The following is a 13043-nucleotide window of genomic DNA, read 5'->3' on the forward strand; positions in this document are numbered from 1 at the left end:
AGCAAGTATTACATACCATGAACAGAGGAAGTAACTAGGTGGAGGGATGATGGCAGAGCAGTAGATGTGTTTTTTCTTGACTTCAGTAAGGCATTTGATACTGTCTCCCACAGCATCCTCATAGATAAGCTAAGGAAGTGTGGGCTTGATGATCAGGTAGTGAGGTGGATCAAGAACTGGTTGAAAGGAAGAAGGCAGAGAGTTGTGGTCAATGGCACAGAATCTAGCTGGAGGTCTGTGACTGGTGGAGTCCCTCAGGGGTCGGTGCTGGGACCAGTGCTGTTTAATATTTTCATCAACGACCTGGATGAGGGAACTGAGTGTACCCTCAGCAAGTTTGCTGATGACACTAAACTGGGAGGAGTGGCTGACACACCAGAAGGCTGTGCTGCCATTCAGCGAGACCTGAACAGGCTGGAGAGTTCGGTGGGGAGAAACTTGATGAAATTCAACAAGGGCAAGTGTAGAGTCTTGCATCTGGGGAAGAACCCCATGTACCAGTACAGGTTGGGGGTTGACCTGCTGGAAAGTAGTGAAGAGGAAAGGGACCTGTCCTGGTGGATAGGAGGATGACCATGAGCCAGCAATGTGCCCTTGTGGCCAAGAAGGCAAATGGCATCCGAGAGTGCATTAGAAAGGGTGTGGTTAGTAGGTCAAGAGAGGTTCTCCTCCCCCTCTACTCTGCCTTGGTGAGGCTGCATCTGGAATATTGCGTCCAGTTCTGAGCCCCTCAGTTCAAGAAGGACAGGGAATTGCTTGAAAGAGTCCAGCACAGAGCCACAAAGATGATGAAGGGAGTGGAACACCTCCCTTATGAGGAGAGGCTGAGGGAGCTGGGTCTCTTTAGCTTGGAGGAGACTGAGGGGTGACCTCATCAGTGTTTACAAATATGTAAAGGGTGGGTGTCAGGATGATGGAGCTAGGCTTTTTTCGGTGATATCCAGTGACAAGACAAGGTGCAATGGGTGCAAACTGGAGCATTGGAGGTTCCACGTTAACATCAGGAAGAACTTCTTTACTGTAAGAGTGACAGAGCACTGGAACAGGTTGCCCAGGGGGGTTGTGGAGTCTCCTACATTGGAGATATTCAAGGCCTGCCTGACAAGTTCTTGTGTGATGTACTCTAGGTTACCCTGCTCTTGCAGCGGGATTGGACTAGATGATCTTTGAGGTCCCTTCCAACCCTTAGGATTCTGTGAAACTTAAATGGGCAATGGGTATTTGCAGGAGTTCACTGACTTGGTGGCCAAGAGAAAATCAGACGATGAATCTCCTGAAGGACAGTTTTGAGAAGAAACTAGACAAATATCACATTGACCTGGACTACCTTGCTTCTTTGTATGCTGGCACCAGGAGGGCCAGGTGGACCAGGCAAGCCTTTCTGTCACATAGTACCCTGTAATAGTGGAGCAAAGAAAGAAGAATCAGGAAGTAACACTAAGGAAGTAAACTAATGTCCCTGCAAGCAAAAAGTAAAGCCATGTCATAACCATCAGTTCTGTTACCTCTTTAGTTTAGCCTCTCACTGCGAGCCCCGACAGATTCCCAGGAAAGCAAAAGAACAATTAAGCTGAAAATTTAATAATTTGAATATTTGCCCATGACACAGTGTGATATTTTCCCCAATTTTTCCTGTGTAGAAACCAACAGGAGCCATGTTTCTACAGCAGCTTCAAGCAATCACTCCACACAAGGGAGGTACAAAAGGACTAGACCAGTAAAACCCAGCATGGGTAAATCTGCTAGGTGTGTTAGATAGTTCGTGTGCACCATGTATACATGCCAGGTTCCTGGGTGCCACAGTCTCTGGGAGCAGCAGTCATTCAGAAAATTTTAAGTGGGAAGGGGAGAGATAAAGCTAAAGAAGCACCTGCTGATTTCTGTGGATACCTTAAAAGCCAGGTAAAACCCTTGTGTTTTGGAGGTGGGCTAATCTAACATTTCCAAGTGCCAAAGTGAAGCATATCCCTTTGATTATATCAAAATTAAATGTTTGTTCTCTTGTGGGGTTTTTTTCTCCTTTATTTTTTAGTTGAAAAAAGCTTTTGAAACTTGATGAAGCTTCATGAAAGTTTATGTGGAGTTCAGGTTGGTTTTTTGATTACTGTCTTTCAATAAATAATCACTATACTACAATACAGTAAATGGCATTCACTCAGTGGTATGTAAGTTACCTAAATTTTGCGTATGTTGAATATTTAGGCAAAATATATCAAAACTTGATTATCATTAAATAGAAATACATAGTTCTAGATATGTAGCTTTTAGGTATTAGTGAGGTTTGAAAAGTCATCATTCTCATATGTATAGACAAAAAATTTGTCACAAACTTTGAGAATATATTTTGTGAAAAATACTGTTAATCTATGTACTTATAAGCTATTTATGTACTAGGAACTAGGTGCTACAAGCAGGTCTTAATCCTTGTTCGCCTACAGAGAAAGTATTTTTCATTCTCAAAGGCTTCATGGCACATAGTGTTACACATTTGTAGGATTTTGACACTCAGTTTAAACTTAATTTTGTTTAAACAGGCTGTGTCTGTATGATTTACCAAGGTACTGAAGTTGCTGCAGCTTTCAGGAAGAAAGGAAAGTCAAGCATACATCCTGAGAAAATAGTAATGTTCTGTCACTCACTGCATTTCTGTAGCAGGTTAGTAACAGCAATGTTTCTCCATTCAGATAGTAGTTTATTCAAAATGGCAGTGGAGACATCTGCTAACCTCTGCTAAGGAAATCACAGCAAATCTTTTAAAGTCGTATCTATTTTTTAACTTAAAGTGTAGAAATATACCCAGTTTCTCTTCATTGCCTTTGTAAAAATAATAGATGGATACATCCATAATGAAATCCAGGCATGCACTGAATTTATTTTCTTCCCATTATGTCTTTCCTGAATTATAAATCACTTTCGTGGATGGAGATAAAAGTTGCCCAGATGTTGTATGTTGGCTCCTTACAGAATTAACTTTTTGTATTAGAAAAATAATTAACTTTTTGTATTCAACTATTTTACTAATGAAATTAATTGGATTCAATTTCATTGAGCAAAAATTGCAAACATAAAATTTACATTTAACATATTTTCCACCTCAAAAGAATCTCTTGGAAAAAGAACATGCAAACAGAAAAATGCATCATGTAACTGATTTATCAGCCTGACAGTTCTGTTCAGCTTCCAGCTGTAATCTCATGAAGTTTAGCTGTGAATGCAATTTCATCCAGTTAATATTCCTTCCTAATCTGGTTGGTAGAACAGTACTGTCAGTGCCCATTGTTTTTACGCTTGATTTCTCATGCAGTTGCACCAATATAAATCAATTATTGATGAAAATATTTGGGTGTTTCAGAGATAACAAAAGAGCATGAAAGCTTCAGCAATGCACCACACCAACCTTGGGACCAACCACTCCAATTCCCCTTGGCCCCGGGGGCCCAAGATAGCCTCTCATTCCATGGTCTCCCTGAAAATAGTCACAGAAATATTAGTGATTTATCATATTATCTGTTACATCTTTCATCCACTTATGAAGCAGTCAGTCAAAGTACTAAGTTGAAAACAACAAATATTATATACAAACAGTTGCTTTTTAGGTAGACATGCAAAAAAAAAGCCCAAAATGAAGGCACCCACATTGTTGAAGCTCTAGGTGAAGAATATTGTTCCCCAAGCAAAGGACCATGTTATCAAAATCACCAACAGAGTTAAGACTAACTTGCAATCTTATCTGCTATAGAAGAAAAAACAGCAAACTCATTTGGAAACACCATTTTTTCAATACGTCCTGCAGGGGCTTACTGGGATGGACAGGGAGATTACTAGTGGGACGCAACAGTGATCATGCCCTTTACGGGTACTGTGCTTGTTCTAAAACTAGAGACATTTAATTTCCAGAACTACCAAACTAATGTGTTTATGAAAACTAAATGAATTTAAATAACATTATATAGAACAAAAAGAACAACCCTTTATTTATTTTTTTATAAAGCCTTAATGCATATATGTTTGGCTTGACTTCTTGAGGAAAGGAAGCTTAAATGATACTCCGCCTGTGTTTCTGCTCATCTGTGTTGGTCTTCTTTTTCTCCCAGTGTAATTTGAACTCATCAGTTGATTTCAGCCAAATTCATCAGAAATTTAGAGGCCTTGAGCATATTAATTTTTGACAGTTTTGGTGATAACTGGAGGCTGGATAAAGGAGAGAGATTCAATTGATGCTTTTAGTGGGGAAAAACAAAACCAGAGAGGACTCACCCTTTAACCAGCAGACAGACAGAAGGCAGCAGCTGGTTGGCCAGGAGGAATGGGGGTAACATTGAGCCTGGCACTGCGTGCTGCAGACAAGTCCAGTGAAGGACATAGGGGTCAGGGGACATTCCTGGTAGGGGGAAGGCACAGGGACATAAGGGACAGTTTTGGTTTCATCAGTCCATGATTGTACAAATGAGGGAATAGGCACACATTCAGCACATAATCACTAGAAAACTCAGTTTGAAAAGAAAAATCTATAATGAGCAAGTTATAGATGCAGGAAATTCTGAATCAGGTTTAGCAAGTGTTCCTAAAATTATGCCTGTGCAGGCAAGTGCAAAAGAAGGAAGAGTTCTGATAAGCTATTGATAATTTAATAACTGTATTAACAACAGAACCAAGAAGAAATTGTTTTTCTTGACAAAATAAGAAATTTCATTATAAAAGCTCTTCATTGTACTTATTTTTGCACTCAGAAAAGCTGAGCCTGCAGAGGGAGTGTTCTAACTAGGAGAGAGATGCAAGTATGAATCACACACATCACACACTAAAGTTGTGATAGGTGAAAAGAAACCACACATCAAAGGAAACAAATTACAGAATCTTTCACTGATCTCCTTTATTTTCCAGGAGGAACATGTGCAGTCATTGTAATGACTCTTTTAAGTGAAATGCCCAAGGCTCAGTCTTCAGCAAGAGATCACTCAAATTTGTGGTTTTCATATACACTGTGTTACGCTCATGATATCTCCTATTTACATAAATATAGTATGACTCAAACTATGCTCAAGTTTGATGAATTTGGAGAGGTGGGAACTCTGAATCCAAAAGCTAAGGCTTAGACTGAGATTATAATGCTTTCCTTCTTGATATAACATTTGGCTTCTGAATATACGTTCAGTTCCTCTTCAAAATCATGGGTGACTGGCCAATTTGAGTCAGGACACAGGCACAATACATGGATGGTCTTAGCTTTAAATTGGTGTGTCAAACCAACTGGGTTAAACTGATTGCCACTTTCAGCTGGGAGGAAATTTCTCCCACAGACTTGATCAGAGAGCAGAGTTTGTTGGTTTTGTCTAGTCTGATTTGGAAAATGGAATTAAAGAGAGAACTACTCTCTTTTATAGTGTTCTTTTTCTTCTAATGACCTTCCTTGCTAATATAAAGAGAAAAGATATTAGCAATGCCCTTGAACTTTTTGCCTTTCCCCTCACACTCCCACCCCCAAATTCTAGCTATAAACACTTCCAGAGTGCAGTCTTAAGTACTTCAAGATTGTAGCACTTAAGTCTGGTACATGGTGCTGAGAAATGTCTCTCTGCAGTGGGATGAATGGTAGATATCCTTGCCTGGCTTCTCATTAAAACATGTCTGCTTTCTCAATTCCTCCTGAAATGCATTTTCTTACCATTACCTTGAGATTGTCACATTACTAAGAAATACTGAGAGTCTAGGCAAATGTAGTCATCTTCCTACTTAGCACCATCAGTTATCAAAGGAATAATTATTGGTCCTCAGTGTTCCCTCAAACCATAACACAGCCTTAAGCTGTTTATAGGAGAACTCTTCATGAGTAGAAATTGCACCAAAGCTTTCCCTGCCTAAGTCTCCCCCTAAACCTGCCAGAGGTGGCAGACCTAAGAGGTAGATATTCAGATAAGACTTTGCAGTACAAGGGCTTTTTTAGGAGATTCTGGGTTGCTGTGTCCTGTGAAACAGCCTGTAAGCTGCTGTGATGGAAGCTGAATGGGAGGTTACCAAACAAGTAAATGATTCCTTATGGTCCAGTATCCAATGTACCTACAATCTGCTCTTAGACCAGCCCTGACCAGAAAGAGTATAAGGGTGACTTGAAGTCTTCTGCCTCTTCCTCCCATGGGTAACACATTCTTACTTGGGGTTGTTGCAGGTGAAGGATAGAATTTTAGCCTCACATGCTTAGTTAATACCAGATGTCCCAATGAAAAGCTCTTTTGTAGAGCTTCACAGCAATCATCAAAGTTTCCCTATTTCTTGGCTTAGAGAAAAAGGCTTTCAGTTTGCTTTATGAGTTGTGAAGTGGAGCAATTCTTTTCTCTAAGGTGTGACACTAAACTGTCCTTCAGAGAATTCATTTCAAGAAGGATTAGTACTGTTCTTTGATGAGGTCTAATTTATTTTCTGTATTGTGCTTGCAGACAAGCTTGTCACCATCAGCAAAATGGTAAACTAGAAAAACACCACTGAAACAACAAATAAAAAGCTGAGTCAGACAGGGTCACATGAAAAAAAAATCTTGGCTTCCAAATATACACACTTGATTTGTGAAGCATGTGTATTTGATGCTGAAACATGCAACCAACACTGCAATACTCTCTTTAGTGAGAATTAGTGGACATAATAAAATTTGTAAGAAAATACATTTAAAAACAGACATTGCATCTCTACTTTCCACATTTTAGTTCAAATACACAGGGCACAAGCTGCAAAAAAGTTGTTTATATTGCAACTGGATCCAGCCTAAATGTTCATGCACTAGGGATTATGCTAGGAGTTTTAATAATCCTTCTGCTATCCAGTTACTGAGAGTGAAGCTTGCTTTATTTCTAGTGCTGGGCTATTGCTCTTGAATGTCTGTAACCCATCCCCCAGCTGGGAACCATGGTTTTAAATCAAATTTTTATTATATTCTGACATTGTGTGCTTCTGTTTTAATGCTATGGAAAGCAGGGTGCTGTCAGGATTGAATGTGTCCCACATGTTCCAATTTTGTTTTCATGTGAATTTGACCTCTGATACATAAAATTCCTATCTAGCAGTGTGCACATATGTGAGCCATTTCAGAAAGCAGGGAGAACAGAGCTCTGATTCAGCTGAGTGGAACATTCCTATATAATGATCCTCAAAGGAATTTCAAATTAACTAGTGTGTAACTTTATGAGTCTCTTATCAAATAAAAGTTTGGTTTTATACGCAGAGATCGTTCCTGTATTCACTTTTATGTGGAAGGGAAGAGAGGTAACCAGTGCACTTAGATTTTATTTGAAAAAACATAAGATTGTCCGTTTTATGAACTGAATTTCAGGGGAATTGTTGTAATTCAACTGAATTATTTTTTCTTGTGGCATCTTTGCTGCCAAGAAGTTAAGTAGAGACTGAGGATTCAAAACTTTGTATAAGGAAACAGAAGCAAAAAATCAGGGAGGAAGAAGAGATATTTATACAGTTGTTTTTTTTTTTTCCCAGTGTGCTCTATACCACATCAAGTGTGGATGTATGAAACTAAATCACAGATGTGACTGTTTGGATAGTGCATGCTTTGGTGTAGCAGTCACACACTGCAAAAGCTACAGCTGCTCACCATTGGTAGACACAATATGCATTTTCCCTCATAGGATTAATGCACCAATCTGGGTTCATGATAAGAAAGAAACCCATTTAGAAGTAAAAAATGCAAATCAGATTTTTATCAGATGATTTTACTCTTTTTTTCTTTTTTTTTTTTCCGACAGAGACTGTTAGGTAAGCACTACTCTGAGCAGCCAGATTTGATGGCTACTATCACACTGAAATACAATCAAACCTGCAAGCAAAACTTTTCATACAAGATCTAATGGGAGCATGATTTGCTCTAATTGTGTTGTGTTACTTCCAAAAAACCTATGCTACTCTAGAGTATTCTTCATAACAAGATGCCACTTCTCCATAACCCATGGATACAGTGCATTCTGGCATGGATATGGTGCAGTATACCCCATGACTGGTTAGTATGAGTAGAAACCTCAGCTTGATAAGCAACTTCCAATTCTATGTGTCCAAAACCATATACTGCTACAGGCCCAATAGCAGTGCGTTTGCAGCCTGATGTTTACACTACATGCAATGTGAGGAGACCTGCCTGGTCTGCTCCTCTGGACTGATCACACACTGAGGTACAGGTATATTCAGAGTACAACTCATTTCAACTGGCAGTGATTTACATCACTTAGAGCTAAAAGTGAAACCTGTAAGTACTATAATGGTTAATTCATGATTTAATTATAGTTAATTATAATATGCTATTATGTCACGAGACCTACAGTGGTTTAAAAACAACTAAGATAAAAAGACTAGACTCCACGTTCTCCACTTTAAAACCAATGTCTTTACACCTTTTACCTCCTGCATTTTATGGTACAATATTGTACTTCCATTGCTCACAATCTGGGTCAGAATTTTCCTAATAATTATACAGCTGAAGTATTGCTTGTCTCAACAAACACATGAATTAATGATTATAACACAAAAGGGAGACAGAGTATGTTTCATGTGTTTGTAGGTGTGCAGCACTTCGAAACTGTAAGCTCCACAGGCTGAAGACTCAGGAAGAAACTATTTTTCCCTCAAACACTACCTAGTACAACTGTTTGGTAATCTTATCTCTATTAGTGGCTTTCCTGGAAGCAACCGGGCTTTGAATTTAAGTTCCTCATGTTATACTCCCCCAGAGCACAACCTTGCTCTTTCTTAATATTTAATCTATTGGCAACAAATGTCTTACTTTACATTTAGGGTCTTAAAAAGAAAATTTTGATTGTCAATAAAAATTGCAATTTTTATCACTAATGAGAAGGACAGGCAGTATTTCAAGACTCTCTCACTAGCGAATGCAGATGAAATGTTCTATCAAAACCACCAAGCAGCTGTAACCATGAGAAAGAAATATGAGGAAAAACAGCTATCAAACATTACTGTGTCCACATTAGTAATAGTGACTGTCAAGGGAAATAAAACTCTAGTCCTCAAATGTGGGTGTTGCTTGAAAAAAATAAATTTCCAGTGAACACAACCATGGCTGTTCAGAAGTTGTCCAGCAACCCTTCACTGCTATATCAAATACTTAAGAAATGCAATAAAATGACCTCAGACCATGATAACTCGCAGCTTTGAAAAACATGCAGATTCCCTGCATTAGAAATTTAGTATGTCTGACTTCATTACTGTAGATACCAGGATTTTCCAAGAACACCATTACTGGTAATCATCGCACTTTTTACAGTGGAAAGAGAAAACAGGTCTCTTTAATCTGTTACATTATTGAGCAATTGTCAGAAACATGGCAGATACATGTTTAAACAAAGATATTATTATGGAGCTAAAGAGACAAAGTGTTGTGCATTTTCTAAAAATCAACTTGCATTTTAGAATTACCCAAAATACTTGCTTTCTTGCATCAGCCACTGCACATAAAACCCCTCATCTAAAATTTAGTAGTGTGTGGAAAAACTCCTACAGACTGCCGTGAATTTTTGATCATGGCCAGCCTGCTATGAAAGTGATATGAATTATACTGAACAGAATAAAATCAGAGTGAAAAAGGTAATAGAGTCAATAAAGTTCTTTTTTTTCAGCTTGAGTTTTGTCAATAAATAATCTTGACTCCCATAATGGTCTATTTAAAAAAATGTCACAGTAACTACGAAAATGTGAAGACGGCAGACTGGTGTAATCAAACCTATTTTCAGACAAGTTGTGTATTATAGCATGCTACTTACATTTCCTGAGATAAAATTTGGTTGCATTTTTACTCCAGGTGTACCCTGAGCTTCTTGTATTCCCATCTTCCTCCCTCCTCCATGCACAAGCAAGTCCAAACCACATTCCTGCCCTCTGTGATGCCCTGTTACAAGGCTCATGACAATGCCTACATGTACTTATGTGCGAGGGCATATATATTTTTAAGGAAGAAGAAAAAAGAGGATGAAATTACTCCAGAGCCATAGGATGCACATTAATGATTTCTCTATCCCCAAAATTATCAGCAAAGCTGAAAACCATCAGTTAAAGTTGAAGTAAACTGATATATTTATAGAAAGAGCAACTATTTTATTCTTAAAATAAAAATGTGCTGGCAGTGAATTTTCGAACGTTTTGAAAACTTTCAGGGTTATATTTACTTTTGCTGAATCTGCGTATTTTACTTAGCAGGACAACTCCCACTCATTTCAAGTACATTTTCCCTATGGAAAAAATGAGATAGATGTAGCTCTAACTACGTCATATATGACATTGTATTAAGTAGTGTCTACTGGCCAGCTGTTCACTTGGAAGTAACATACAAACATTCATCTCCAAAAAATCATCGAATTCAGCATATCTGGAACTACACATAGACACATTTCTGTAGGGATTTACTGCCACATTCAGGAAATCTTTGGTCTAAGAAACAAAATAGATAGCAAATTAAAACCAAAACAAAACAAAAAACACAGTGAAAAAACTTCAAAGACACAACAGAAAATTTACAAGGATTTTTATTTTTAACAAATGGTTCAGAAGGCAATAGCACGTACCCTGTTACAGGGCTCACAAACACTCTCTGTTGATTTTTAGTATACCTTTCAGTCCTTATTTCTAAAATAATAATCAGTCATCTTTATTACTACAACAAGGAATTTTAACTTCTTTAGCTTATATTCTTTTGAGAGATGTGTGCATCAGAAATTTTCCAGTCTCTGGTCTCCAGCAAACAGTCAGAAAATCAATCACCTTTGGTCCAGGAGGTCCCTGAACAGATGATCCAGTGACACCAGAAAGTCCTTTCTCTCCCCGTTCACCCTGTTACAAAATTGCACTATCTAGTTTTAAGCAAACAGTTTAATTTTCTGCACAAGTAGCAAAAAGTTTTTGCAACACTTCATATTACAAAAATATCCACAATATAGATCTACCTCCAAATATTGGGAAAAAAAACATAAATCAACTTACTATGAAATAAATCAACTTACTTGTGAAATAAAAATAAATCAACTTATGTAATAATTTAAATACATAATAATTTAAATAATTTAAATAACAATTATTAATAAAATAACAATAAATAGATAATAATTATAATATATAATGTATGTATAAGAAATAATTATATATAATATAATAAATAAATATAAAAATAAATAATAGATAGATAATTTAAGTAATAATAATTTTAAAATAAATCAACTTACATAAATCAACTTACTTGTGAAAGCCTGCCCATGCTTCATGTTGAAGTAACTATTGGTTGAACTGTGTATTTGTTTTTTTAACTTGAATTAATGTTTTGTGCCTGGCTTACAAACCAATGCAATAACCAGAACAGATGTATTATTTCAATTTCCTTGTCATTCAGAGTGACAGTCACAAAATATGGTAATAGCAAATTAATGCTTCAAAGTAAAAATTTACTAAACACTCATAGTTAGACTCATTTGGACAACTTTAATTTAGCTTCTCAGTCCTCATGCATAACTACAAGGTCTGCAATTCTATGTTTACCTATTCTTTTTCTCCTTGGGACTTTTGTATCATTCAGGACAGGGGATGAAAATATTTCTGTTTTTCCTTTTTTCTGCTAAGTTTCCAAGCACCAAATGCTTAAGAAATCTGTACATGACATAAATTCCATACATTCTTTTATAACATAAAAAATGAAAGAACAAGCTTACTTTTGGTCCAGCTGGGCCTTGTACTCCTTTAGAACCAGCCAGTCCTTGGGATCCTTTTTCTCTGAGGTCACTCTGAGGAAAACAAACCTTTATCAACCATAGCCGAGATTCATTCATAACTGGAAGATACACAAATAACCATAATATGTGGTAACTGAGGCACAGACTCCAGTTGTATTGCAACCGAAATCATTTATTGAGTGAGGTTACAGGCTTTTTATAGACCCCTGCCTAACAGTAATTTTTAGTATTGATTAGTTTCTTTTTGGTACTTTTTGAAACACCATACACTTTTCCCAGCCAATGACATTACTGAACATGCACCTTTTGAACCAATCACATTATTGTCCATGCACTAGAACAACTTATTTGTACCCAGATGTCTAAGCACATTTTTCTGTTACCACTTTCTGCTACATTATTATTTTCCATTTGTCTTGAACACACATTCTTTTGTCCCCTCAGTCCACATTGGAGACTCATTAGCTCCAGGGAAAGTCCTGAGTACATTACATCTTTGTCTTCGGTAACTTCTTTGTTTCAATACCTACAGTTCTAGGAGATTATCTCGGGGTTTTAACTTCGATTTCTCCTGACTCCTGTGGTTTGCAACTGATGAGAGTCAAGATGTTCAGGTCTGCTGGCGCAGCTTCTTGTGCAGCATTCCCCACAATAACATATATTATGAATATATCACCATGATGATGCCCATAACAAGAAAGGTATTTAGATGCTCCACTCCAACTGAAATCCCACTCAGCTCTAAAATCTTCCCCAAACGTCCCAAATTTAACCAGGTGAGAGATAAAAGCTGTCTGTCTACTAACACATCTTTCCAGGATTTAATTTTGCTTTTAGATATCTAACTAGTCACCTAATTTCTCTTAGCTGCTCTCTCTCCCTATCAGCATACTGAGATAATTTGCCTCCTGCTAACTTGGATGAAAACACTCAATTACAATTTTAGGAAATCTCTACAGCTCAGTTAATTCAGGGCCTATGTTTATAGTCTGATTTTGCTGCACTTGATCATGCTAAGGAACACATCATTTACAAAACCTTTTAAATCACCAGTTAAACCACAGGTGCTACTTTAAGATATAATGAATGAAAAAACAGGCTAGTGTGGAGACAGTGTTCTCACAGGAGAATGGATATTTGGTACATGAGCTCTGAATAACTCCAAGGGATACAGCAAGGCCATGGGAGGCCCGAGGAAGCCTAAGCAAGCAAGATAAGAAGAAGCTGGAATTCACTGAGTGATGAGAACTGTGGACTGTTGGCAAGTGTTCGAGGTCAAGTTCTCACACCTGTGCTTAACCAGTTATATGTTAGTCACTA

This window comes from Melopsittacus undulatus, chromosome 1 (assembly GCF_012275295.1).
Source record: "Melopsittacus undulatus isolate bMelUnd1 chromosome 1, bMelUnd1.mat.Z, whole genome shotgun sequence".
Classification (NCBI taxonomy): domain Eukaryota; kingdom Metazoa; phylum Chordata; class Aves; order Psittaciformes; family Psittaculidae; genus Melopsittacus; species Melopsittacus undulatus.